At 42.3% G+C, this 26818-nt stretch overlaps 1 long non-coding RNA gene across 1 annotated transcript in view; it reads right to left on the bottom strand.

Moving 5' to 3' along the window:
* Positions 1–1273: 1273 nt before the first annotated feature.
* The window catches only part of LOC104856081, a 42191-nt gene continuing 16646 nt past the window's right edge, over positions 1274–26818 (bottom strand). The window contains exons 2-4 of the long non-coding RNA XR_778555.2: positions 7416–7527; positions 2380–2521; positions 1274–2000 (exon numbers count right to left, since the gene is read on the bottom strand). This is a non-coding gene — a long non-coding RNA (uncharacterized LOC104856081). The remainder of the gene's footprint in view (positions 2001–2379; positions 2522–7415; positions 7528–26818) is intronic.

A 26818-nucleotide genomic window follows, 5' to 3' on the forward strand; every position in this document is an offset into this window, starting at 1 on the left:
AAGGCAGTGGGTGCAGGATTAGGTGATTATCCAGTGTCTTTGTAGTGCAAACAATAGGCCCAAACAACCCTCACCGATTTTCATTTTTCTTTGTGTCTCTAGTTTTGCTTGAATAAGACAGCAGCTGAGATGACCTAGGAAACAAATTACTCTGAGCAAGAAACACAGCAGGGAGGAAAATGGGAAATCCTCAAATCACACCGGGGGGATAGGGGTGGGGAGCAGTCAGTGACAGTTGAAAAGAACAAAGATGCTCAGCCCACTTGGCTCCTGGCCAGCTCTTGGGAACAGCTTCCCTGCGGGTGACACAGGATGGTATGGGACAGGGCAGAGGGCCACAAGCCGTTGGCTTTTGGGACCAACACTGGTGTCGCAATCTGCCTGGAGAAAGAAAGCAGGGGATATGGCTGGGCAGGGACAGGAGCATTCTGTCCATTCCCCGCTGCACCAGCATCCTGTGTGTGACTTGGAGGATGGCATGCAGTGGCAGCAGAGCCCAGCCCAAGCTCCATTTGGCCTTTCCACAGCTCTTGGCTCAAGGCTCTCTGAGGTAAGCTGGTCTTTCTCCTTCATCGCTCTAACAAGGGAGGTGAGTTAAAGAACTTCGTGAACACAGGGAAAAAACCAAGCTCAGCTTTCTCTGAACTCTTTCTTACTCAACAGTCAACACAGATTCCCGTGACCAACAGTGTGGAGGGTTTCTCCCCACCCCCACCAAGCGGGTGCTAGTCTGCAGCCCAGCCTAGCTGGGCGTCCTCTAGTTCTGACCCTGACCCCCAATGGTGATTGTGTCTGGTCCCACAGTTTGTGGGCTCAGTCCCCAAGACTGCCCTTCTCCACTTTCAATGCCGATCACCAGCCTCGGGTTCTTTTCCTGGTTACTATGAATCAGAGTTCCAACAGCTCTCCCTTTGGATCGGGTTAATTGGCAAGAGTGGTATGCATAACTTCAGGAAGCACTTGTTTAGGGTTATTATAATGAATATTAAAGCCAGGAGTGTCGGCGCACACCTCTAATCCCAGTGCTCTGGAAGGCTGGGGCAGGAGGACTGAAGGTTTGACCTCAGCCTGAGCAGCTCAGTGACTTGGAGAGAACCTGTTATAAAATAGAGAATAAAATAATTATAGGCTGAGATATAACTCAGTACAAAGGCTCTGAGTCCAATCCTCAGTAATGTAAAGAAAAAACAAAAGAAAAATACATGCTACAAAGGATAAACGATGCCAATTGTTTAGTTAGCTTCCTTTACTATGACAAAATACCTAAAAAAAAAAATGACTTAGAGGAGTTAAGGTTTATTATGGCTCACGGGGTCCAAGGTTGCAGTCCATGGTGGGCTGGCCCCATCATTTTTTAGGCCTGTAGTATGCAGACACAGAGGAGTATAAGAGCAAGTGGAGACAACTGCTCACCTCACGGCAGCCAGGAAGCTGAGGGAGAAGGAAGGAGCCAGAGAGGGAGGGACTGGGGACCAGATACAGTCCCCAAGGTCACACAGCCACGACCCACTCCTGTCAATGAGGCGCCACCTCTAAAGTTTCCACTCCCTCCCAATAATGCCACTAAATTATAAATCTATGAATGGCTTATCCCGTCACTACCTACTATGGCTTCTAGTGTTAGTGCTAATGGAAATTAAAACTAAAGCAACAGGATGCATTTCCAGGCCAACAAGAAAGTAAGGGAATGAGGAAAGGACCCCAGCTTGAGTAGCTGGAGGAGACATGCTCTGACGAATAGGACCAGACTGGCCCATGAGTGAAAGAAAGGGATCCGTTGTAGGGGCTGTTATAGTGGGCAGGGTTCTGGTTGATCACTCTCTCGGGCCTGGCTTTGTAGCTCAACTGACTTTGTAGCTGTCATGACTTGAGAGATAATTTGGTTCCCATGACAAGGACTCTCCTGCCTTGGGTCAGTCTCAGTCGTGTGACGTCTGGCTAGAATCCAAGGTGGCCATGGGTCTGGGCCGTGGAGACCTCTGGGTACAGATGCTCTTGGTCTGGAACAATGACAAAACAGGGAGGTCAATTTAGGGCTGATAAACTTTGCTTTGCCAGTGTTTAGGCAAATACTCCCTAAATGACTAATGTGCTGAGATGCAGAGCTAGGGAGGATTTGACCCACAGTTTTACAAAATGAAGGCCAAACTTTTGTTCTCCTTTTTAGTTACCAATTGGCCATTTATACAGCCAAGTGAAGAGCCATGGTCTTTGGCAAAAACGACTTTTTGTTTATCTGTTGGTTTTTCGCGGTACCAGGGATTGAATTCAGGACCTTGCACTTGCCAGGCAGGCACAGTGCCACTGAGCTACATCCCTGCCCCCAGCAAAAACCACTTTTAAGCCCCTGTCTATCATAAAAGAAAACACAAATTATACCTTCAATGCGTAGCAGGTTAAGGGCTCAGGTGTTTCTTTGTCTTCTGCTCCTGTGGTCTCTGACTATGTCGGACCCAACAATGAAGTGAAAACCTTCGTGATCCAGTCATCCTCCTGAAGCCCAGCCTCTGACACTGTTGCACTGAGGACCAAGATTCCAGCACATGAGTGTTTGGGGAACCTATTAGATTCAAACCATAACACTGGGGAGGGACCTCCCAGGAGCCAGCATGTGTCAGCTGTGGGAAGTTCTATGAACTCAGTCTTTTGGGGAGTTTTATAGAAGCTTCACCACATAGGCTTGATTGATTAAGTCGCTGGCCACTGATGATTGATTTAACATTCAGCCTCTCTCCCCTTTCCCAGAAGGGAAAAATTCCTGCTCTCTGCTATATACCTGGTTCCTCTGACAACTAGCCCCCCTATCCTGTGGTTGTCTAGGGACTATCCAAGTCACTTCATTAACATGAACTCAGCTGGTTTTGGAAGAGCTTGTAAATAATAAAAGACTATCTTTCACCTTTATGATTCTGAGGCTTTTCTAGAGCTGCTTCGGGAATCAGGGCAAGAGGCCAAAGATTTTTAACAAAATCTATTATTCTTGCCTTGCTCACTTGGGAAATAAGGTCAAGGGAGCTGTAAGCCAGGAACCAAAATGAAATGGATGAAAATTAAAAGAAATACAATCACTTCTCTTTACCTGAAAGAGGATTGATTCCGATGCTTTTTTTCTCATACTGGGGATCAAACTCAGGATCTCGCACTTGCGAGGCAGGTGGTGGCACCACTGAGCTAAATCTCTGGCCCCTAAGAGAGGATTGATTCCAGGACCCCTAAGGATACTGAAACTTGGGGATGTTTGATTCCTTTATATAAAATGATATCATATTGGCATATAACATATATCCATCATGTGGTCTACTTTAAATCATCTCTAGGTTTTTTATAATACTGAATACAGTGTAAATGGTTGTATACTGTACTGTTTGAGGAATAATGGCCACATAAAAACCTGTACATGTTCGGTACAGATGCAGCTATGTCTTTTGAAGTATTTTCCATCTGTGGTTGGTTGAATGTGTGGATTTAGAAACTACAGATATGGATGGCCAATTGCATACCAATATCATAGGATGCATCCAGATCTTACGTTCTAAGCTCTCCTTTGAACTGTCTTTAAACTTGTTATCCAGGCTTAAACTCCAATTCCTGATCTCACTCATCCTCTGCTTCAGCCACAGGAGAACATTGCCCATATCTGCCCCATGGTTTCCTTCTTCTATTCCTAAGCTCATGTAGTGGCTTCTCCATCCATCTCTTGGTTCTATTTTCTGAAGTCCCACATTTATCCTGCTGGGAGAAAACCTTCCTCTTCCATTCACATCCATGAGGAACGCTAAGGGTGGAATTTTTAGGGCTAAATGTTTTTGGTTTGAGCACCAGGGATTGAACTCGGGTCCTTGCACTTGCGAGGCAGGTGGTGGAGCTGAGAGGTAAACACCCAGCCCCTAGGACTAAATGTTATGTCCTAACTTAATAAGGGAATGCACAGGGCTTCCATGGGAACACCAACAGTCTGTTAGTGGAGACACACAGAAAGTGTGACAGTTGGTGATGATGTTTGTTTATGAAAAGTCTCCCTATTATGCTAATAATTAGTCTCCTTGACTGTACCTCTTCTGGAGATGGGATTCACCACAACTCCATTCATGGAAAGCTCTACCTTTATTCTGATAAGGGAAGCTCAAAAGAAAGTTTATTTTCTCCATCTCCAAAGTGTCTTCAGTTTGAAGTAACCATTGCATCATTTTGTGGGTTATTAGTCCAGTCAACCACTTTCTCCTGAAAGCACCAGCATACTCTAGTGAGAAATCTCAGATAATTCCACAAGTTCTGTGTGCCTCGATTTGCTCTTCCATGTGGAGGCCTCCTGTCATAGTAAAGATTTACTGGGATTCGGAAACGATTTCTCAAAATGAAGGTTGTGGAAGCAAAGTGCCTCTCTGATGTCTTCCTGCCTTTCACTCCTCATGCTGCCCCAAGGCAATCTGCAGAGAGTAGAATTTCCTCTTCCCAAGGTAGACCATGGAAACCAGAACTTCTTTGCCCCAGAACTGGCTCCAATACCTAAAACTATTAATCTAACTCGTCTGCCTTTTTGTGTAAGAGTTAGCTATAAAGAAATTCTCTGACCTACTTGATTTGATTGTAGGTCGTAGCCCCCTCATTCCAGAGAAAATCCTCCTGCTCCATACCTGGGGGAAATAAATGCTACAACTCAGGGGTCAAGAAGCGCCGAATTGCAGGGTTTTTTCCCCTCAATCTACTACTATAAGAACAGAGCTTTTTATCCAATCACACTTCTATGTCGCTGTGTGTGATTCATTGATCCTAAGCATAAAAATGGTTAGTTCACCCTGGATCTTGGAGACCTCAATCTGAAGTTCCCCCTCATAAAACTATGATTAAATGTGTTCATGCTTTCCTCTTATCAACCTACCATTCATTATTAGGACAGAGGAGTGAAATTTCCCCCTGTCAGCTGAAGGTTTCCTGGAAAAAACTGACATGGACAGGTTAATTGGAGAACAGACACAAATTTAGGAGATGCACGGGCCCAATCACAGGATGTGATTACCCTCAAGCCCAACATGACCCAGAAGCTTATACATTCTTTCCTGTAGGGAGGGGTAGGATGGGGAATGCAGATAGTTTTTAGAGGAATAAAAAGATGATTCTTAAGAGAAATCAATGAGCTCTGGAAAGCAGACAATGGTCTGGGACAAATTTTGTTTGGCCCTTTGAACAGAAGGCCGTTCTCTGTGGAACTGAAATAAAGGATAGTAGGTGTGGTGACGTCTACCCAGATGGGTTGACAGACTTCAGTCTTTTTTTCTGTGATGAGTTTAGCTCATGAAAGCACAGGGAAGGGACCAGAGGGAACTGTTTCTTCTCTGGTAGGTCCGGCTTTAAGTAGATGGGAACTTTACAGAAAATTTCTCTTTACATGTAGGGTTGTGGGAAGAAGGGATTCAGGGTAAGAGGGACCTTAATTCTCAGTCTGCTTTCACCACAAAGCTCTTTGCTTCAATGATTGATGTGGTTGTACAGCAGACCAAACAGGTCTCTTTCCATAACATCCCAAGCAAGGAGTGGCAAGGGTCTGCACTATTCTCTTAGTGTCCTTGTTCTGCTCTGTTTTTAATGATGGTCCACAGTGCCAATGCTGAAGCATTTCGAGCTCTCAGTCAGAAACTTATGAGGATGACTTTCTGGCTGAATCACTCACAGTTTAGCAATTGCATTTCATCAGGCTGTAAGCCATTTGCTACAGTAGGGAGATGTAACTAAGGGATTCTGTGGCCACCACACAGGCCACATGTGCCCAACAGGCAAGAAGTCCACAGAGATGCAAGTGGCCAACTAGGCACAAAAGGGGATGTATTGCTGTGTCAGGGTACATCTTAAACTGGACAGTGGAACCACATGGGAAAAAAGTTCCTAGAGAACTCTTGGTGTAGACAGTCAAAAGGGATGAGGGACGGAGAACCCTGACCATGAAATCAAAATGAAAGTTCAAAGGCCGCACAGGCTCCTATTTCCATCTTTCTGGAGATGTCAAGAAATCTGTTCTAGAGGAGAATAAAAATGTTAGTACCTGCCCAGTATCTGTTTGTGACTTGTTCTAGCTCTCTCCTTGTGCTCCTTTTGGGAGCAACAGTTAGCCCTGTGCATCTGTCTTTAGAGGAAGTCAGAAGAGATGGCTGGAGTGGTCACTTTTCTCCTATCACAAAAGGACTGCAAAATCTTAGTCTGAATCCCTAGGACCTGCTGAGAGCCAGCAGAGAATGCACAACTGGAAGGGTCCCAAAAGGGTCCTTATTCTGAGCATAGGAAGGCCTGGTTGAGGATCCTCCACAGCTACTGGAATATGAACTTAAAACTCTTCTCCTCTGGGCTCCCACATCTCATGCTGAAGCTGCTTTTGTGTATGTGTGTGATTGTAACCTCACTGAAGGAAGAAAGTGTGCTTGGCAGTCATCTTTCTTAGAGCCTTCCTATCACATGATCGCGTGTGTAGTGAGCACCCTTTGTCTGTAACAAGCCAGTCCAAAACCTAGTGCCTTAAAACAACAAAAATGTATTGCTTTTCATGATTCTGCCTTTGAGGTTGTGCTTGGCTGAGTAGTTTGCCTGCTCCACATAGCATGTGTTGGGATCACTGTTGCTGGCCACTTGCACTTCCAGAAGGTTCTGGAAGGCATCACTCATGTCTGGCACTTAGATGCTCCTCCTAGAGGGGGTCTGTCTGTCTCTGTCCCTCTCTTTCCATCTCTCTCTCTCTCTCTCTCTCTCTGGTCTAGTCAGGTTTTGTTTTGTTTTGTTTTCCAGCTTAATGCTTGGCACCTAGAGCAAAAGTAGAAGCAACCAGGCTTCCTAAAGGCTACACTCAAAACTATACTTCCATAACATTCTGTTGGCCACAGCAGGTTACAAGGCCAGCCCAGATTTAAGGGAAGGGAAAATGGGCTGAGGGAAGGGAAACATAGTGAGGAAAGAATTATGGCAGCCATCTTAGGAGACTACGTAATGTACTGAGTCCGTATTTACCAAATTTATTTTGCTTGCAAAGAGAGGTAGTAAGTATAGCCTAATGGAAGGGTTTATGCTTTTCTTCCTTTCACGCACTACTCTATTTTTGTCTCATAAAACAACAGGCTAGATCAGTGCTTTTCAAAAGAAACAATGTAAATCACAAGTAAGAGCCATGTATGTACTTTTAATCTTCTAGTAGCTATCACCAATGTTTTTAAAAAGTGAAATTAATTTTAACATCATATTTTATTGAATCTATTATATGGAACATATCATTTATTGCATATATCAACATATATGCAACACATATCATTTTAATGTGTTATCAATTACAATTTTAATGAGATATTTTATATTATTTAAATTTTTATGCCCTATTTCAAAGTTTTGTACTATATTTCAAAATATTTGTACTAAATTTCAAAAATGTTTATACTTACTGCATATCTTAATTTGGAGCAGCCACATTTTAAGTGCTTAATAACCACATGTGATTAGTAGCTACCACATTGGACAGGTCAGGGCTGGGTAGTCCATTAATTTTCTTTAATCCTAAAGTGAGGTGATAAAGTAGAACAGGCAGATATTAAAAATGAGAAGCACTCAACAAATATATTACACACAAGAAGAACCCATTTAATGTTGCTCCTATTTTATTGTTATTAGGCATTTTATTGCCAGGAATGGAGACTGGTGTGTGTGTGTGTGTGTGTGTGTGTGTGTGTGTGTGTGTGTGTGTATGTGTTGCAGGGGATCAAACACAGGGTCTCATGCATATGGGGCAAAAACTACCAGGTAGTGATCCTCTCAGCCCTAGACCTTAAGCTTGCTCCGAAAGATTACATATTCCTTAAGCTGGAGAGCATTTATAATCTGTTCTTCTCTGGCGCTATTAACCAGGTTTCTTATTATTCTTATTTCTCAAAATTTCTTCACATTTTTATTCTGCTGGTGAATCTGTTGTCATTTCTTCCCTCCGCTGAACAGCATCCTCTCCTTATTCAGTTTCCCATGGCTTCCCCAGCCTCTCTTGCTCTGATGTGACCTTTTGATAAACGGTGACCTACTGATAACCAGTCTGAGTTCTCCACGTTTCCCAATCCAAATTTCCAACACAGGTAATCTGATTGGCCTAGTTCACCTCTTCATGCCACTTCATGCCCTATCTCAGCTGAGAATCTCCTGCCATAATGGTCTAATCAGCTGTGTCTATGGAAGCACCCTCTTGTGGTCCTTGATACAGCCACCTAGAAACCAGGTGGTTTCCCTTAGAGGGGGTGTGGACAGATAGATACTGATTGATACGGAAATATTCAATTTCATTCTCTGTCCTTGGGGTTTCCCAACTGAGCTCACTAGTCTGCCCCCAATAGAAGGAAAGTTTCCTCCCTTGCTTGCTCTCCCCTTGACCTCTAAGATAGCCTCACTTATCCTAACAGCCACTCAGTGATTGAAATGCTCAGACTGTAGGAGATTTATAGTCACTCCTCTGAGGTTCCTGAGGAACTCATTCTTGGCCCAGTGTTTATCAAAAACCAGTTTGGTTGGTGCTCAGAATTGAACCCAGGGCCTGGCACATGATAAACCTATGCTGTATCCCTGGGCTACATCCTCTCTGCAACCCCAAATCAGTACTTTTTAAGTGGAGTTTATTATGTGACCTTCTTGCATTAGAAATACTTTAGAATACTCATAAAAACAGATTCCTAGTCCCAACTCCAGACCTATGGATCAAAATACCAGGGAATATGGCTCAGGAATCTGTAGTTTACAAGTTTCACAGATAAGTCTAATGCAAAGTAAGTTTGAGAAGTTTAAGTGTAGCCTTGTCTATTGGAAACCACCCCTTACACTAGACTTCATGAGAATTCCTTAGGACATTTGACATATGGATTATAAGTTTTTCTAGAACTTTCCAGGCAGTTTGAGGTCCATCCAAGTGTGGCACAAAAGTATAAGTACAAAACTTCAGCCATCATGACTCTGACCCAAACAAACCCCCGGATTCACACAGAAAGCACCCAGACTTTGCCCCTGATGTGACATTTTCCATGGGATTGCAAAGCGATTTACCTGGCAGCTCTTGTGTAATAACTCAGCACAAATCCCCATGGCACACCCTGGATGAAGGCCCTTCTGGAGCACTGCCTGAGTCACAGCTCAGTGGGATAAACCCGAAGAAGCCCCAGGCGGGCACAAAGCAGTGCATGTGGGGCTGCGTCCCTGCACAGTCACAATGGAGCCAGTGTTTGCATTAGAGCCAGACAATGACTCTGATTCAGGGGACAGGATGCCAATGCTGAAGGGTGCTCTGGGTAAAGGGGAGGACCTGGGCCCCTTCTTGGCTCCGTCCCTGCCTGGAAACGATTCTACTTTTGATTTTAACTCCATTTGTCTTTCTTTCACGTCTAGGAGCGTGAATCAATGGCCATACTTTGCTTCCAGGGCAATCACATCTTTTCCACATTTGACCCAAGAATTTAGATGCTACCCTACCCGAGCTTATCCTTGCTGGGTGGGAGTAAGAGATGTGCATTCTCCAGATTCTGGAGAAAATGAAGTCATCTCCTTAAGAATGAATCACAATTGACAGCTGGCCCTCGAGGGGAGGAGGGCAGGCAGAGAGCTCTTTCTCAATGCCCACTGGAGTGTATCATGGATTTCCAACCTTAGTGACATAAGATATTTTAATTTCTACTCCAAGAAGCCACCAGTTGGAGTGCAGGCATTGTATGCTTCATAGAGAGTCTCTCCTCCAGGCATCTGCCTTTGACTGGGTCCAAGAGTCCTTCAAATAGGTGAAATGCACCAGCAGAGCTCTTGAAAGGCACCTGCTCCTTCATTGAATAGAAAACTTACTATCTTCTCTCTTTCCAGCCTGAAACTGAGTGGATTACACTTAGGCCTCCAGCCCCAGCCTGATTATACTTCACTCTAAAAGGGTGACTGAAGAGAGAAGAGCTAACACAAGCCTACAGAAGTAACTAACTCAAGAGAAGCAGAGAAATAAAGTAAAATGCAGATTTTTTTTTTTTTTTGTACCAGAGATTGAAATCGGGACCTTATGCTTGTGAAGCAGGTGGTGGAACCACTGAGCTAAATCCCCAGCCCTAAAATGCAGATTTCTGGAGTAAAATGTGATTTTTCTCCCTTTAAAGTAGATTTTTAAAAATATTCAATCAAAATGTTTTTAGAAACTCTTTACCAGTGTTTTCCATGGACAAGTACTGAAATGATCCTACTAAACAAGAACAAGGCATGTAAATGGGGAGGGGAGGAGGGGGGTGAAGGGAGGGCAGGGACAAGAGGAAAAAATGAGAACCAAGATCTGTCATGTAAAGGTACAAGATCCCAGTAATGAATGTAACTGTACTGTATACCTAGAATGTTCCAATAAACTCAATAAAAAGGAAAAGAAAAACAAACAAAAAACAAGAACAAGGCATATTGAAAGCCAGATAGCTAAGTTAGTGATTTCATGGAATTTATAATGCATTACGCAATGATATCCACTTGGGATGTAGAAAAACAATAAATATGGCACCACAGAAAAAGCATACTAATGAGAAAACAAAGTAGAAAACAAAATATTGCCTCATCAATGAGGGATTAAAAATAATTAATATGGAAAAGAGAGACCAGCATTTATCTTATTAATCCTACTGAAGAAGAAAAGCTAGGCAATAGTAAATGAAAACATTCTTGACTTTACAAATGAAATCAAGCTAATTGAATGTGTATTCAATGTGCTTTACTAAAAACAATCAACGGCTCCAAAAATCTTGGCAATTTAAAATAGATTTCAACATAAAGAATTATCTAATCTAAAAAAAAAGAAGCCCCAAAGATTACTTTACTGAAATCAATTATACACACACACACACACACCCACGCACATGCACATGCACAATTATTAATGCGGTCATAGGGACCAGAATATAAAGAGTAGTCTCAGGTGAACTCCAACCATTAGTCATGGTTTGTCAACTAGAATGGAATGAGAGATGCCTAGCAGATGAGTGGGGCACAGTTTAGATTCACAGGGCCAACCCTCCAGGGAGCTTCCAGGCCCTTCACTTTGGGCTGGGTGTCTGCATCCTTGATCCTTCTTGTCCTGCAACTTCCATCCTCTCGGGCTACACAGCTACTGCAGCGTACAGCCATTATGGACTCTTTCACCTCTGATCCCGGAGGCCGACCTGGTAACTAACTCTCCTTGCATAAATCCACATATATTCTCTACTGATTCGGATTCCCAAAAAAACCCTAAGTAGAACACAGACAAGTACATTTTAAGTCATGCAGCTAAAATTACTAAAAATAGGGAGAGTTGAGGAAGGAAGACCACTTGGTTTCTCATCCCATATAATAATAAAGAGTTAAATTAATGCTGTATATTTTAATTTTTTAAAATTTGTATTTGTATTTTGAGACAAAGTCTCACTGTGTAATCCGGGTTGGCCTTGAACTCACAATCCTCTTGCCTTGGCCTCCTGAGTACTGGGATTATAGATTTGTGCTGCCATGCCCAGCTTTATTTTAATAAAACAACAAGTATGGCCTTCTAGTGGTCTATTATTGACTCGTTATCCTTTGGCGTTGCTGCAGAGAAGCCCTGAACCACCTTTCCCAGGGTCATTGCCTTTCCTATGTGGTTGTGGGTTGGCTTTTGACCAGGAGAGATACTCTTCAGAGGTCTAAAAGGAGAAGTCATTGTTCTCCTGAGACAGTTACAGCTAGAAAAGAGCACAGTCCAAGATTTTGCAGTGGCTTCCCGGGGAGTCCTGAGACTCTCCTGTTTCATACCTTCTGGCTCAGATACTGAAGGTGCATGTATTGACCTTCACATCCTGTTATTCAACATTAGCACCAGTTCCCAAGTTCCTGCACTAAGCCTTCTATTCCTTGAATAACTGGACAGTTATTTTCCAGACAGGTGCATTTGAATTTATGAAGTCATTTATTATGTAATCACCACTCATAAAATTTAAAACATGAAGTCTAGCTTCCAAATCATGGCAGAAATAAAAGCAAGCAAAATACTACACATATAGCATAAGGAAAAATAGAAAGTAAACAGAAAATTGAGGCATAAAGCAAGATAGTAGAAATAACTCCAGGTGTAATGGTTATGTTAACAAATGTCAACACTTTTAAGCCCTTTTAATAATTTTTAGAGATCCTTGGTTGGAGCAAAAACCACAAAGCAATACAATAATTGCTTGCCAAAGATAATTTAAAATTGTATCAAAAGATTGAAAATAAAAGGATAAGGCAAGCAAAATGTAAGCAAAGAAAAGATTTAGGTAGTAAGGATTAAATAGGATAGTTAGAATTTTTTAAACTGCTAACACAACTAGTTAACAAATTCATTCTGCTCCTATAAAGTTCAAATAATATAGAATTAATTAGTAGTAAAAGCAAACACTGCAAACATTTGTAGACTTCTATCAGCAGGCATAGCCTTCATAGCAAATCTAGAGTAGCAAAACATTGTATGTTCCTCTGTCTCTTTCTTAGAAATAAAAAATTTTTCCAAAACTCTAACACACTCCTTTTGTCATAGACCAATTATTACTCAAGGAAAGTTGATTGTCATAATTTCTTTAGATTATTCCCTTGAGAGTGAACTGATTCAAAGAGCGAGAGGGTCAAATACAGTGATCACTGCAATTATTTTGCTCAATAATTTAATGTCTGTCTACCTGAGATTTATTTGTATATGGTGCTGGATGGGGATCTAGTTTTCTATGCTGATGAATATCAAATTATTTGAATGATGACTAAGCCCTTATTTTGAAATCCTCCCTTTAAAACACATGCACACATACTGCATGTACACACATATATATCCACACAGGCACACATATGTATGGGGCTCTGGGCACTCCTCTGGTTCACCCTGTGCCTATCTGTGCACCAAAGTCATGGAGTCTATCCTGTTTGGACGTGTGGGAAGACAGCACACTCACTCTCATTGTGTCAGTCAGCTTTCTGTTGCTGTGATAAAATGCCCATGATAAACAACTTAAAGAGGAAAGGTGGTTTCAGAGGTTTTAGTCTACGGTCCGCTGGCTCCATCGCTTTTATGGTCCACTGACTGGCTCCATGGCAAGACAGAAGCACCATGGTGGATGGGCAAGGCAGAGCAAAACTGCTTAACTCATGGCAGCCAGAAGCAGAGAGAGAAAAGGCTAGAGACATGATATATTCACCTTCAGAGGCACACTTCCGGTAGCCACTTCCTCCACCTGGGCCCCACCCTCTAAGAGCCCACTCAGCTGTGAGCTCGTCCACGGGTTAATCCATGATGAGGTGAGAGCCCTCATGATCCACTCACCTCCCTGGGCTCCACCTCTTATCACTGCTGGGCTGGGGATGAAGCCTTCAATACATGAAGCTTTAGGGGAACATTTTATAATTAAACAATAATACTCATCATTTTTGTTTTCTAAGAAAATATTTCTTATTCTTACGTCATTTCTCCTGGGAAATTGTTGCGTCTACTTGCCAGAATAAAAGAATAATCCTTTATAATTTTGATAAAATTCTACTAACTGTCTATTCCTTTGGGAGAGGATTATAATTTCCATAATACCCCCACAATGCAGAGTTATTTGGGTCATTTTTCATATTTCTCAGAAAAGTTCCTTGGTTTCTTCGTATTAGGTCTGTTTGGGTGGCCATAGCAAGACATCACAGACAAGGTGGTTTAAACAACAGAAATTTATTTTCTCACAGTCCTGGAGACTGGGAAGTCCAAGACCAAGGTGCTGACAGATCTGATTTTTTTTTTCATTGAGTTTATTGGTACTTTTTAGGTATTAAGTACAGCTATATTAATTATTGGGATCTTGTACCTTTACATGAAATATCTTGGTTCTTATTTTTCCCCCATTCCTCTGCCCTCCCTCATTCCCTCCACCCTTCCCTATTTACAAAGACATTGTTTCAATTTTTTCCTTTTCTCATATTTTTTTCTTTTCCCTTCTTTCCTTTCCCCTAATCTGATGGTTTTTTTTTTTTAATTGGTACAGGGATCAAACTCCAGTCCTTGCGCTTGCAAGGCAGGCAGCAGAACCACTGAGCTAAATCCCCAGCCCAATCTGATGTTTGTTGAGAACCAAGTTCCTGGGTCATAGACAGCTGTTTTCTCACTGTGTCCTCACATAGCGAAAGTAGCAAAAAAACCTCACTGGGGCCTCTTTTATAAGGGCACTAACACCATTCATGAGAATTCCACCTCCTAAAGGCCTCACTTCCTGATATTATCATATAAGGGAGTAAGGTTCAGCGTAAAAATTTAGGAGGAGTACATATTCAGTCTATAGTACCTCCTAAAAATCTTATCTTCATCTACAGTCCCATTGGGATTCAGCTTCCAAAACATTGGCTTGCTTGCTTTCCTTCTTTCTCTTCCTTCCTTCCTTCCTTCCTTCCTTCCTTCCTTCCTTCCTTCCTTCCTTCCTTCCTTCCTTTCTTTCTTTCTTTCTTTCTTTCTTTCTTTCTTTCTTTCTTTCTTTCTTTCTTTCTTTCTTTCTTTCTTTCTTTCTTTCTTAGATCAAACTCAGGACCTTGCACCTGCAAGGCAGGTGCGGTGCCAGAGCTAAATCCCTGGCCCACCATTGGGTTTCTTATTGGCATTTATAAAGTTAGAACAGGTCATGGTCAGAGGAATGACTGTGGGGTGAGGCAGGGTCAGTGGGAACTATGAGGAAGCACACTGACCTCTGTCTCTGCTGGTACCCTGCTGAGTCTAGTTTATCAATACGGTTTTCCGTACAGACCTAATCTCCAAAATAGGTGTACTGACACACAATCCTACCAGCAAAGCTCCTGCTTTCCCACATCCTTGTGACGGTTAGGCTTAATTGTCAACTTGAATTAGCTTGAGGGCCATCTCAGTGATTAGTGGAGCACCCTTCTGGGTGTGTCTGGGGGCCATGGAGGTGTGACCTTGAGTCTACATCCAGTCCCTGGTCCCTTCCTCTCTGGCACTGCTGCTCTGCTTTGCTACCCAGAAGTCATGGACTGATCAGCTTTGCTCTGCCACACCTTTCTGCCATGATGATCCTGCCTTGAAACCAGGTAATCGTGAACTGAATCCTCTGAAACTATGAGCCAAGTAAATCATTTCTTCCCTCTGGTAGTGGGAGTTGGGTATTTGATGCCCACAGTGGAAAAGCTGGGTGATACTCTTGTTGTTGCCTTCATTTCCAAAGTCTTTGCCACAATGAGCAAAAATGTGTGACTTATTTATAGTTGCATGGCCTTGAGGTGAGCATTTTTCATATGTGGATGTTTCCTTCAGTTTTCTCTTTCTGGGGTTACTTACTTAGCTTTTCCCATTTCCCCACTGAGTGGCTGCCTTTTCCTTATTAACTTGTAAACATTCTTTATATATTTGAGATATAGATTTTTGTAAGTTATGTAGTGTGTGCAAACATGTCTCCCACGCTATGGCTTATCTTTTCATATTCTAAAAATAATACCTTTTGATGTGCCAAAGTTTTACATTTTAATGCAGCTTTATTTATAACTCTTTTCTTCATGGTATGTCTTGTCAAGAAGTTCTTTCCTTCCCTAAGGACATAAAGATATTATCATATATTTTCTTTGAATAAGCTTAAAGGATTGTGTTTTACATTTTACCTTTAGGTCTTTAATCCTTCTAAAAATTATTTGGCTAAAAAGTAAAGTAGCACTTTAATTACATGCTTCCCATTTACAATTGCAGCAGTCCCAACCCCATTTATGGGCTATTCCATCCTTTTTGCACTCATTTGTCATACTGGTTTGTGCCATGAAATGATTTTCCTTTTCTTTAGGTTTCAGTTTCCACTTCTCTGCTCTGCCTCACCAATCTACTGGTCTCAACCAGCATATAGAGACAGCTTTCCCAGTAAAAAGGAGGGTGTGTGCATGTGTGTGTGCGCGTGTGTGTGTGTGTTTGTGTGTGTGTTTGTGTGTGTTTGCATGCATGGCAGGTGAAGCTGGGGGTACATGATAAGGTAAGTTTGGGGTCTGAAATTTTTTCTTGGCTATTTAAAAGAGGACTCATCTTCCATTGCTGGGACCAAATACGCAAAATCCACTAACTACTTGAGGAAAGAAGTTTATTTGGCTCATAGTTTCAGAGAATTCAGTTCACGATTACCTGATAGGGGCCACATGGCCCAGCCTCAAAAATATTCAATAGCTTTAAAATCTCCAGAGTGCTATTACAAATGGAGAAAAACTGGGCCAACTATCCTTCAGACAGAGGACTAATACTGTATCTAGAATATATAAAACATTCAAAGAATTAGACACCCCCCCAAAAAATAAAAGAATCCAATCAGAAAATGGGCAACTGAAATGAATAGAGACTTCTCAGAAGAAGTAACAGTGGCCAATAAATTACATGAAAAAATGTTCATCATTTCTTACCATTAGAGAAAAACAAATTAAAACAACACTGAGGGTCCATCTTACTCCAGAGAGAATGGCCATCATTAAGAAATTAAAAATAACAAACTGCTGGCCAGGCTGCAGAGGAAAAGAAACTGTTGGAATTTAAATTAGTACAACCATTATGGAAAGCAGTAGAGAATTCCCAAAAAAACCAAAAATAGAAATTCTATTCATTCACACTATTTCTAGGTATTGCCTTGGAAGAGTTAAAGACAATATCATAGTGATAAGTGCATACTCATGTTTATAGCAGTGCAATTCATAATAGCTAAATCTTGCCATGCATAGTAGTTAAAATGGTCTACACGTCCATTAACAGATGAGTGGATAAAGAAAGTGAGGTATTTATACACAATGGAGTACTACTCTACCATAAAGCAGGATAAAATTTAGTCATTTAGAGGAAAATGGATGCACCTTGAGACCATAATATTAAGTGAAATAAATTAGACACAGAAGTTTAAATATTGCATGGCTTCTCTTGCATGGGAAATCCAGAATACAAATAAAGAGAAAAATACAATGCAGATCGTAGGAAATAGGGAGCTAGATCTTTTGCAAATGGGAATGAAACCAAGAGATGGAGCCGGGAGGGAGAGAATGTAGAGGAAGGAGGAGATAAATAATTAAGATGTGTCATGTACATGGCCAACTTCCCACGAGGAAATGTAATCATTATGCACTACCATCATGTACTAATAAAAACATAAAATTGAAAAAAAAAAAAAAAGAATGCTGTTGCTCCAGTGATGTAAAAACCTGGATTTGCAATATCCAAGTTTTTTTTTTTTTTTCAAGATGATGTAAGGAAGTCAGATTCATCTTTTTGGTACTCAGTACCCAGAAGTGTAATTACAATTGCCTTGCAGTGGACTGAGTAAGCTGGTTTAAAAAGTAGCTGAGGTTGCCCTACTTATTTGGTGATATTAAATATTTATGGATGATGATTCTGCACATGATTTCCACCTCCACTTTCAGCTTTTCTGTATTTTAAATATTTTTGTACAGTGCACACGTGTTGTTTTTGTCTATACATCTATTGGGTGTATTCTCAGCTACAATAATAGAAAAGCTAACCTTGGCTTAAACAGTTGTATTTGCTCTCAGGGGCTACAGTTGCAGTTCTGCCCTCCTTATATCTAGACCTCCATCCTCATTGTTGCAACCTCCCAAGATGGCTGCTACTCTTGTAAGAGGCCTCACACTCATATTAAAGGAAGATTAAAAAAAAAAGTGGGGGGGGGAGCTGCCATCTTTGTTAGGAAAGCAAATGCATTTCTCAAAATCCTGCTTAGGAGTCTATTGCTGCCTTGTGGGCCATGACTACCCCTTGGTGCACAGGAGTCTGGGAAGGTGAAAATTCCTCTAAGGGACCACAATTGTATGGAATATTGTAAACTTGGGGTTGGCAGAGGATAGCCAAACCTGGCTTTGTAAATAAAGTTTTATTAGAACACAGCAATACACACTCATGTATATACGTATTGTCTATGGCTGCTTTTGCTACAACAGCAGAATTGAGTAGATGCGACAGGAACTACAGAACCACAAAGCTGAAAATATTTACTGTCTGGATCTTTTCAGAAAAAAAAATTGCAGACCCCCAATCTAAACATCTGCATCCCACCAAAAAATGACAAGTGTTCAAAAAGAAAAATATGAATGTGAATTAGAAAAGGAAATTACTGGAATAAACATCTATGTAGTTTCCAGGCCCTGCTGGGCACCAGCCCTGATATCAGAGGGGAGTGGTCTAATCTTCCACCCTTATCCTGTTCTCCTCGTTTTCCGCTCATTGGCACAGATGAGGGATCTCCTCGGGTTTCTCAGGGTCCTTCTGGGTTCCTTGGCAGGAAAGAAGCAAGGAGACAGTGCTGTGTGCAGTGACCTCTATTGGCTGTCCTCCCCGGCAAGGAAAGGGAAAGGTAACATGGTCTCCCAAGCTATGCGGAGAGGAAACAGCTCCCACTGAGGCGGAGAGAATGTGTGGTGGTGGCTGAAAAGGAGACAGCATCCTTGGGAAGTAACCTGTGGGCTTTTCTCCCATAGGCTGCTGGTATTTTTAGGTCAGGTTCCTTCAGAAGACTCTGACTCCACACACTCTTGACTTGCCCTGTGAAAGATAAGCCCGTAAGAATGGTAGCAATCTTCCTTGATCCCAAAGAAGAAAACAAGTCCGTATCTGAAACGAAGGTGCCACAAAATTCTCACCCTGGCCCCTGGCTGACCACGACTCAGTGAAAAGGGATGACACAAGAACAGGAATCCACCCTAGGCCACCAGGGCTGGGGAGCATCCCACGGTGACGGTGACTAACAACACACCCTTCATAATTTACATTCCAGATGCCTAAAATAGTGGTTTAAGACCAAGGCCAACCCTAGATCTACAGCCTGTAGGGAATCCACCTTCCTTATGTCTGCTGGAGGGATCCATTTTCTATTTCTTAAAAATTTTATTGGTACACTTTTGATATACACAATTCATCAGAGGGGATTTTGTCCCTGTACATAATATATCTTAACTCTTCTCCCCACCCCACTCCCCACCTCTCCCTGCAATTCTTCTTTCCCTTCTTATTTACAAAAGCTTCCGTTTTCAAATGTAACTCTGATAAGGGACGTCAGTGAGTTTCATCCAGGGAGTGAACTGTGCTGAATCAATGGTCACTACTCCTATGTGAGGAAGAGAGTAAGTCTGCTTTTGGGTGCAGCAGAGAGTCTCTATCAGCGTCACTGATTTGGAGAGATGCACAGGCACGGAACAAAGAAGTAGTTTCAGGTATTGAGCACGATTGGCTGCAGTATAGAATCTTCACTTGCCTGCATATGGTTGCTGCCAATCTCTCCAGGCTCCTGATCTACATTTACCAAAGCCTTCTTCAAAGTCAGCTCAATCCTAGACTTCCGATTACCCTTTTTCTGAGCTATCTAGGCTTCCACTTCTGTATGTCAGTAGAACCAAAGACTCATCACAACACCTCCTTATTGATATGATGGTCTGTTTTGCTTCTCTGGTTCATCTATAAAAGCTTGAGTTTTTTGGAGATATCAAGTAAGCTCTGTGTCACCCCGACAATTCCTTGTGCATAGAAGACACTGAATAAGGTTTTGCATTTTGGCCGCAAGTCTTTTTGCAGACAAGTGGTGGTTGTGGGCTTTGTCTAGGACAGAGTCCTAAGCAAGACAAGGCAAAAGAAAGCTTTATCAAACAGCTGGTGCTTTAGCTGTTTTTGAAGGCCAAGGAGGAATTAGATGAAATAGGAGGGTGAGCTTGCTGGGAAGAGAAAGCATTTGCAAATGCCCATTGCACGAGACAGTGTGATGCATCCAGGAAACTAGAAGGAGCCCATGAAGGAGGAGCCAAGGCTGTTGGAGCAGGAAGAAGCTGGTCTGGTCCAGACTATGGAGAGTCTTGTGAGCTAAACCAAAGTCTCCAAACTTCATCCAAAAGCTGAGGAGAAGCATCGAAAGTTCTTACACAGGTGGCAACATGGTGACACGTCATTTCAGAAAGCTCTGTGGCAGACTATCCACAGTGTGGTGGAAGAGAGGCTGGATACAAGAACCACTTGACTGCAGGAGTGGAGAGGGGCAGCTGATTGGAGAGAGGTTTAGGAGACAGCAACTGCAGGACTTGGTGTCTCTTTGTATATCAGGGCAGAGGGAGATGCTCTAGATGACACTGGCTTGGGGACTAGACGGAAAGTGGTAACTTTTGTCCAGTCGGAGCCTACAGAAGAAAGTGGATGTGCGGAGAGCATCAAGCACATTTTTGGTATGTCTTTGCTATCGACCGCCCCTAACTGTTGCAAAGGATGGGAGTTATATTATCTATAAAATAATGTGCAGCTTTCTACCAAATGCTAGGTCCATTTCTTTCTAACATCTACTGTTGCTGTTAAGAAGTCCAAAGCTGATCTGATTTTTATTGCTCTGTCTATGACTGTTTCATTTCTTCAGAAATTTTTTGTTTTTTTTTTTATAGTTTCTCCAGATGTGGGCTTCTGCTTTCTGTCTCATTTTGAGTTCACAAGGGCTTCAAATTATAAATCTCATGACTTCCTTCTGTGAGTCCTAAGCCTCATATCTTCCCCTCTACTACAGAAAATGTTCTTGTACTATTTACTAATTCCCTCCTCCTTGGCTCTCTCTGTCCTCTCATGTTAGAACTCTTAGGACACTGGACCATCTGAATCAGTTCTCCATGGGTCTTTTGTCTTCTCTCATATTGCTATAATTGTGATTTTTCTTACATTTTTAAGAGATTGCTTTGGATTTCATCATCTAAACTTTAAAAAGACATTTTGGCAATCATTTATTTGTTTCTTTTTCATTTCCCAACCTCTTTCTGTCTCGCTGTTTTCTTTCTTTCTTTCTTTCTTTCTTTCTTTCTTTCTTTCTTTCTTTCTTTCTTTCTTTCTTTCTTTCTTTCTTTCTTTCTTTCTTTCTTTTTTTGGAAAAACAATGTTTGCTCTTGAAATAATTTTAAAAGAAAAACACAACCTCCCTGAGTAGTCCAGAAGGCTCAGCCTGACTTAGCCCTGACTTATTCTTGTCACTGTTAATCCACCACTCTAGCCCGGTAGTTTTCCTAATGCTTGGAATTTTGTCCTACCCAGAACCTCCATCTTTACTCTTTTTTCTTCCCTCTGCTTAGAACAAACACTCCTTACCCCACAAGATATTCCCTGCACCTACTTGTCCTTTGCTCAAAGATGCAAAAGGATTTTTGAAAATATTTCACTAAAGCTGTTTCTAATCCCTATAGGTTCTGTGCATTATTCAGTGCATTTTATAATACTTACCACATTTCTCATCATACATTTTTGTTTATGTGTTAATGTTCGGCTCTCATTTGTGATGCTATGACCCATGAATGGCCAAAGTGGATAAGGCTTTCTTTTTAACTTTCCCAAAAGTGCTCTTCACCTTATTAGTTTGTACATGTTTATTGGGATGGCAGGTGAAGCACAAATATTTTTATTGTGATAAGAATAGGTAACATGGGCCAGGGATTTAGCTCAGTGGTTTGGTGGCCTGCCTTGCAAGCACAGGGACCCGAGTTCGATCACCGGTACCAAAAAAAAAAAAAAAAAGAATAGGTAACATGAACTCTCAACAATTGTTTGTATTGCACAGTATTGTTAATGATGAGCACAGTGTTGCACAGCAGAACTCAAGAATTCAAGCCAACGATGTTTTTTGCTCCCTGTCCAGCATCTAAATTCATGTGTGCACAGAGTGGCTTCTCTGGAAATGTCTGTGGGACAAATAAAAGAAACTGTCTTTGATCCTCAGGCCTGTGGAGGAAGATGCCACCTCTGCACTCGGTTCTTTCAGCTAGGACCACAAGTGCAGCATCCAGGACAGGAAGCATGTGAGGTACAAGGGCCAGGTAGGTGTCTGCAGCAGAGCCCTGTCGGTTCTCTGATGTCCAAAGGCATTTGTTCAGTGCTGTGGGCCATAAGGCTTGAGACAGAAGCTCTGCTACTGCTTGTGATCTGACTGCCTCTCTGTGAAATAGCTGCGATCTAGGCCACAAAGGACAAGAGGAGGAGCCCTCACAGGAAGACATAGAAGGTGGCTGCATATGGACAGCTGCATCAGGACATGGCTAACCCACAGCAACTCAGAAGAGAGGGATCCTGGAAAATGCATAAATGCATGCCCTGACTCCACCCTCTGCCCTTCCTCCCAACCCCCCAGCCAGTCTATTGACTTTACTGGACAGGAAGCGTGGAGGGGAGGAAGGCTACTGATGCAACACCCTTCCCTGGACAGCTTCCTGGGTACGGGGAGGGGACAGTGTATGGGGGGGGCAGCAAGAGGTGAGCTGTTTACATGGAAAATCCGAACACCAGAGGACTGGCAATTCTGGGCGCAGGGGTGGGGTCAGATGGGGGTAGGGGTAGGGAACTTTTGATGTCACTCAGTTTTAATAGATGTTTGGGAAGTCTGTATAACCTTTGTAGAAAGTAGTTTGGCAGCAGGAGGAACTTCAGAGCTGTTATAACTTGGTAACCTTGATAAATCCACGCCATTCCCAGCATTACATTCTAATGAAATAATCAGATACACACAGAAGAAAGATTCATGTACAAGACTCGTCATTGTGTCACTCCTTTGGTAATGAAGTATTTGTAGCCTCTAGAAATGGGGAAGTCTGTTAAATAAATTGTGGGACACTTATAGGACACTGAAAATCATGTTCTAGATTTATGCTGCCCACCTGTGTCTGCTAAGTGTGGATAGTCTGACTGAGAGGTACAGCGGGTGAAAAATACGCGCTGAATTTTTGAAGACTTAGCACACACACATTTTTCAAAAAAGAATGAAAAGCATCTCGTTAACAGTTTTATGTTAATTACATAATGAAATTATAATATTTTAGATATGTGAGTTAAGTAGAATATATTATTAAAATTAATTTGACTTGACTTTATTATTTTGTAAATATAGCTGTTTAGGTAGCTTGTAGTATTTATCTATTTGATGATACTATTTTTTTTTTCTCATTGAGTTTATTGGTACATTTTAGGTATACAGTACAGTTACATTCATCATTGGGATCTTGTACCTTTACATGACAGGTCTTTTTGTTTTGTTTGTTTTTTGAGACAGGGCCTCACTATGTAGTTCAGACTGACCTGGAACTCATTATGTAGCCCAGGCTGGTTTTGAATTCACAGTGATCCTCCTCCCTCAGCCTCCCGAGTGCTGGGATTACAGGCGTGTGCTACCACGCCCGACTACATGACAGGTCTTGATTCTCATTTTTTCCCCAAGCCCCTGCCCTCCTTTCACTCCCTCCTCCCTTCCCTATTGACAATACTATTCTTGATCAAAATTACACAATGAGGACAAGCATGTTTTTTTGAACAGTATTACGTGACAGGATGTTTTGATGGCTTAATATTACGTGTGAATCCACATACACACTGATAATAGGGCAAGCTGACACCATGAGCCTCCTGGTGAGATGTACCAGGAACACAATATCAATCAGGAAGTATTCCTGCCCAGAGCATATGACCTGCATCTAATCAGGAGGAAACATCAGATGGCTTGAATTGAGGGACATTCTAAAAAACACCAGCCTGCACGCTCAAAAAATATCAATCTCATGCAAGATAAAGGAAGATGAGAAACACATGGAGATTAAAAGCGTTTAAAGACACATGATAGCCAAATGCCATGTTTTCAAAAATGCTGAACAAGACATTATTGGGACAATTGGAAAAATCTGAATATGAAATGCAGAGTGCACAACTACATTTTCGATGTTAAAGTTCCCAGTTTTGACCACTACGCTAGGCTAAGAGAATCCTTCTGCACAAAAATACATGCTGAAAGATTTAGAGGTTAAAGGTCACAGTGTCTGTAATGTCTCTCCAGTAGTTCAGCAAAGTTTATTGTAGGTTTGTGCGGTGCTTGCCCATATCCCCACTTCTTGGGAGGCTGAGGCAAGAAGATTGCAAAATTGAGCCAAACTGGACAATTTGGTGAGAACTTGTCTTGAAATTAAAAATTAAAATGGCTGAGGATGTAGCTCAGTGATAGAGAACCCCACCCCACTACTTTGGTGTGGGACATGGAGTGTGGTAAGTCTAAACACGGGCCTGCACTGTAGGTCCTGGGAAGGTGTGTTTGACCACAAGGGGGCTAAACCAGATAGTCTGCCCTCCTGATGTATAATTTTTGAGGAGTTGGACATGTGGCCCTCAGTTGTGTTCTTGCCCCTTGGCTGTGCTTAGCTACGTGGGCAAGAGGAAGCCAAGGGAGGCCTGGTGTGGCCATCACCCCTTGTCCTCCTCTGGAAGGTGGCTCCTCCAGCACCCTGGAGAGGCCAGAGCCCTGCGATGTTGTGGGAAGATTGGGGGAATCTGCATGGCTCACACAGTGGGAGGGGAGGCCCGAGATAACCCAGCTTGGAAAACAAACACTTTCCAAGAAAACCTCTCCCAGGTAAGGGCAGGCCATAGCGAGAACAAAGCACTCTGTGTCTGGCAAGTGTCTAATCTCCAGACCCAGAATAGTGCAGATTATGGGGGTTCAAGCCTTACCTAATATCCCCAAAGGGGACTGGTGGTGGAACTGCCTGCCAGGATCCCAGGCTCCGAGCACAAGCTGTGCAAACATACCTTGATTTCTTTTCCCTCCCCTCTTCCCACCCCCTCCATTTCTTGATTTTCTTCCAATTTGCAAGATATCCATCTCCGTGTTTCCTATTATCTATCCCTCATTTTGTCCTTCAGTTTATTTATACTTTGGGTTTCTCATATAAAAGAAGCCATGTGAGATATAAGCATGTGAGTCTGATTTATTTCACTTAACATTATAGCCTCAAAGTGAATCCATTTTCCTACAAATGACTCAAATGTATCCTTCTTTATAGCAGAATAGTACTCCATTGTGTATAAATACCACAGTTTCTTTATCCATTCATCTGTCCGTGGGCATATAGTCTGCTTCCAAGCTTTAGCTAGTATGAATTGTGCTGCTCCAAGCATAGATATGCATGCAGCCACTGTGATATGATGTCTTTTAACTCTTTCAGGAAGATAGCTAGAAGGGACATAGCCAGGTTAAATGGAATTTCTTTTATTTTTTGAGGAATCTTTACGCTGATTTCCATGTAGTTGTACGAGTTTACATTCCTGCTACCAAGATACAAGGGTTCCTTTTCCCTGAAGCCTCATCAGCATTTGTTATTCTATCTCTGGATGATAGTTGTAACTCTTGTATGGCTGGCTCCTTTTTCTCTTGGGTCTCAGATGGAAAGTGGCCTCTCCAAAGCCTCCCCAATCCTCCAGGAACCCCACAGCCTGCAACCCCAGCCCTCCTCTGTCCTGTCTGCCTTTCTCCCCCTTTTATCATCATCATGGTTCTTAATATTTCTGCAGTTAACTTAATGACTCCTTTAGTTATTTCTAGTCTCCCTGTTTTCAGGTAGTTCCTTAAAAATGGCTTGCCAGGGCCAGGGATGTAGCTCAGTGGCACAGCATCTGCCTGGCAAGTGTGAAGCCCTGAGTTCGATTCCCAGTACCAAAACAAAGACTCGATAAACAAAAATATTCTAGGTCCTTGTCACAAACAAACAATTGGGCAAGACAAGCTAAATAACAGTGCCAAAAGTTTGTTTTAAAGGTGAAAGGTGAAGGGGTAAGGGAAGAACTGGCTCTGCAGAGCAAACTTGGGCTGAACAAAAGAGTAATAGAGAGAAAAAAAAACAAGCAAAAATAAAAGTGCATCCTGGGTCTGGGAGACCCAAGATGGGCAAAGAGTTAGGATAGTGGGCCCCTCATGGCATCTTTGTCCCTACATGCAGTCCACGTCTCATGGGAACCCATGAGGAGATCTACACATGGGCTCCTGGCAATGTCCTGGGATCTTGCAATTACGAATGGTCCTGCTCACTTCCCAGCCAGTGCTATATAGCCTTTCTGCTATATTGTTCCCTTTTCTAGAATATGGCTTTCTTAGGGGGGAAGTTTTACCCGTCTTTTATTGCCATAGCCTCAGCACAATGCCTAACAGAAGACGTATAATCAGGAATAAAATGTGTACCTATAATCCACCTTTCAGGCTCACCTCCCAAGTTTTTCTCTGTAGAAGATGTCAACAGCCAACGAATGTTTATAGTCACTGCACATGCACCCAAAGCCAGGAATTAACAGGAAATATTTTGTACTCTAAAATGTTTGTGGCTTAGTTGTCTATCTCAGTACAAAAATTTAGCCATTCAGAATGATAGACCAATATGGGATCAGTTGGACAATTCATCGCTGTGGGTATAAATCTACGAGTCGGGCAAGGGAAGTGACCAGAACTTCTGAATTCTTTTTTTTCTTTTTTTTTTTTTGTCTTCTTGTGCTAAAAATAAAAGAACAACTAGACGTACTTGATTGGGTTGCTATGAGAGCAAATGAAATAATGTTTGAGTGAGTTCTCAGTCTAGGGCTCAGATTGGGACTGATATTGTATAGGTCCTGTGGATTCTGAATCAGGAATTTCATTTTGGGTTCTGTGAGCCTGCAGGCCTTGTCTTTCAAGGCACAGAGCTTCCTAGAATGCATACAACCTTGGCTTTGCTTGGTGCTTGCACCTGACAACACTGATAAAAAAGAAACCCACAAGCAGTCAGCCCTGGTGAGGGTGAGGGAGGGAGGTCCTAGCAGACAGCTGGTGGCAAAGAGGACATCTGGGGCCAGGAAGCTGGGGTGGCAGGAGTGCGCATGAGACCGGAGGGCAGGACTGCGGGACAGATCCAGGAAGCCCCAGGTACCTCTTCAGCACTGAGAACATCACCCAAAATGGTTTCACAGCAGCAAGAAGGGGACAAGAACTGCAGCAGGAGGTAAGGCGGGAGGGCAGGTCACATCTGAAGG

This window comes from Fukomys damarensis, unplaced genomic scaffold (genome assembly GCF_012274545.1).
Source record: "Fukomys damarensis isolate Sample0158 unplaced genomic scaffold, DMR_v1.0_HiC HiC_scaffold_16, whole genome shotgun sequence".
NCBI lineage: Eukaryota > Metazoa > Chordata > Mammalia > Rodentia > Bathyergidae > Fukomys > Fukomys damarensis.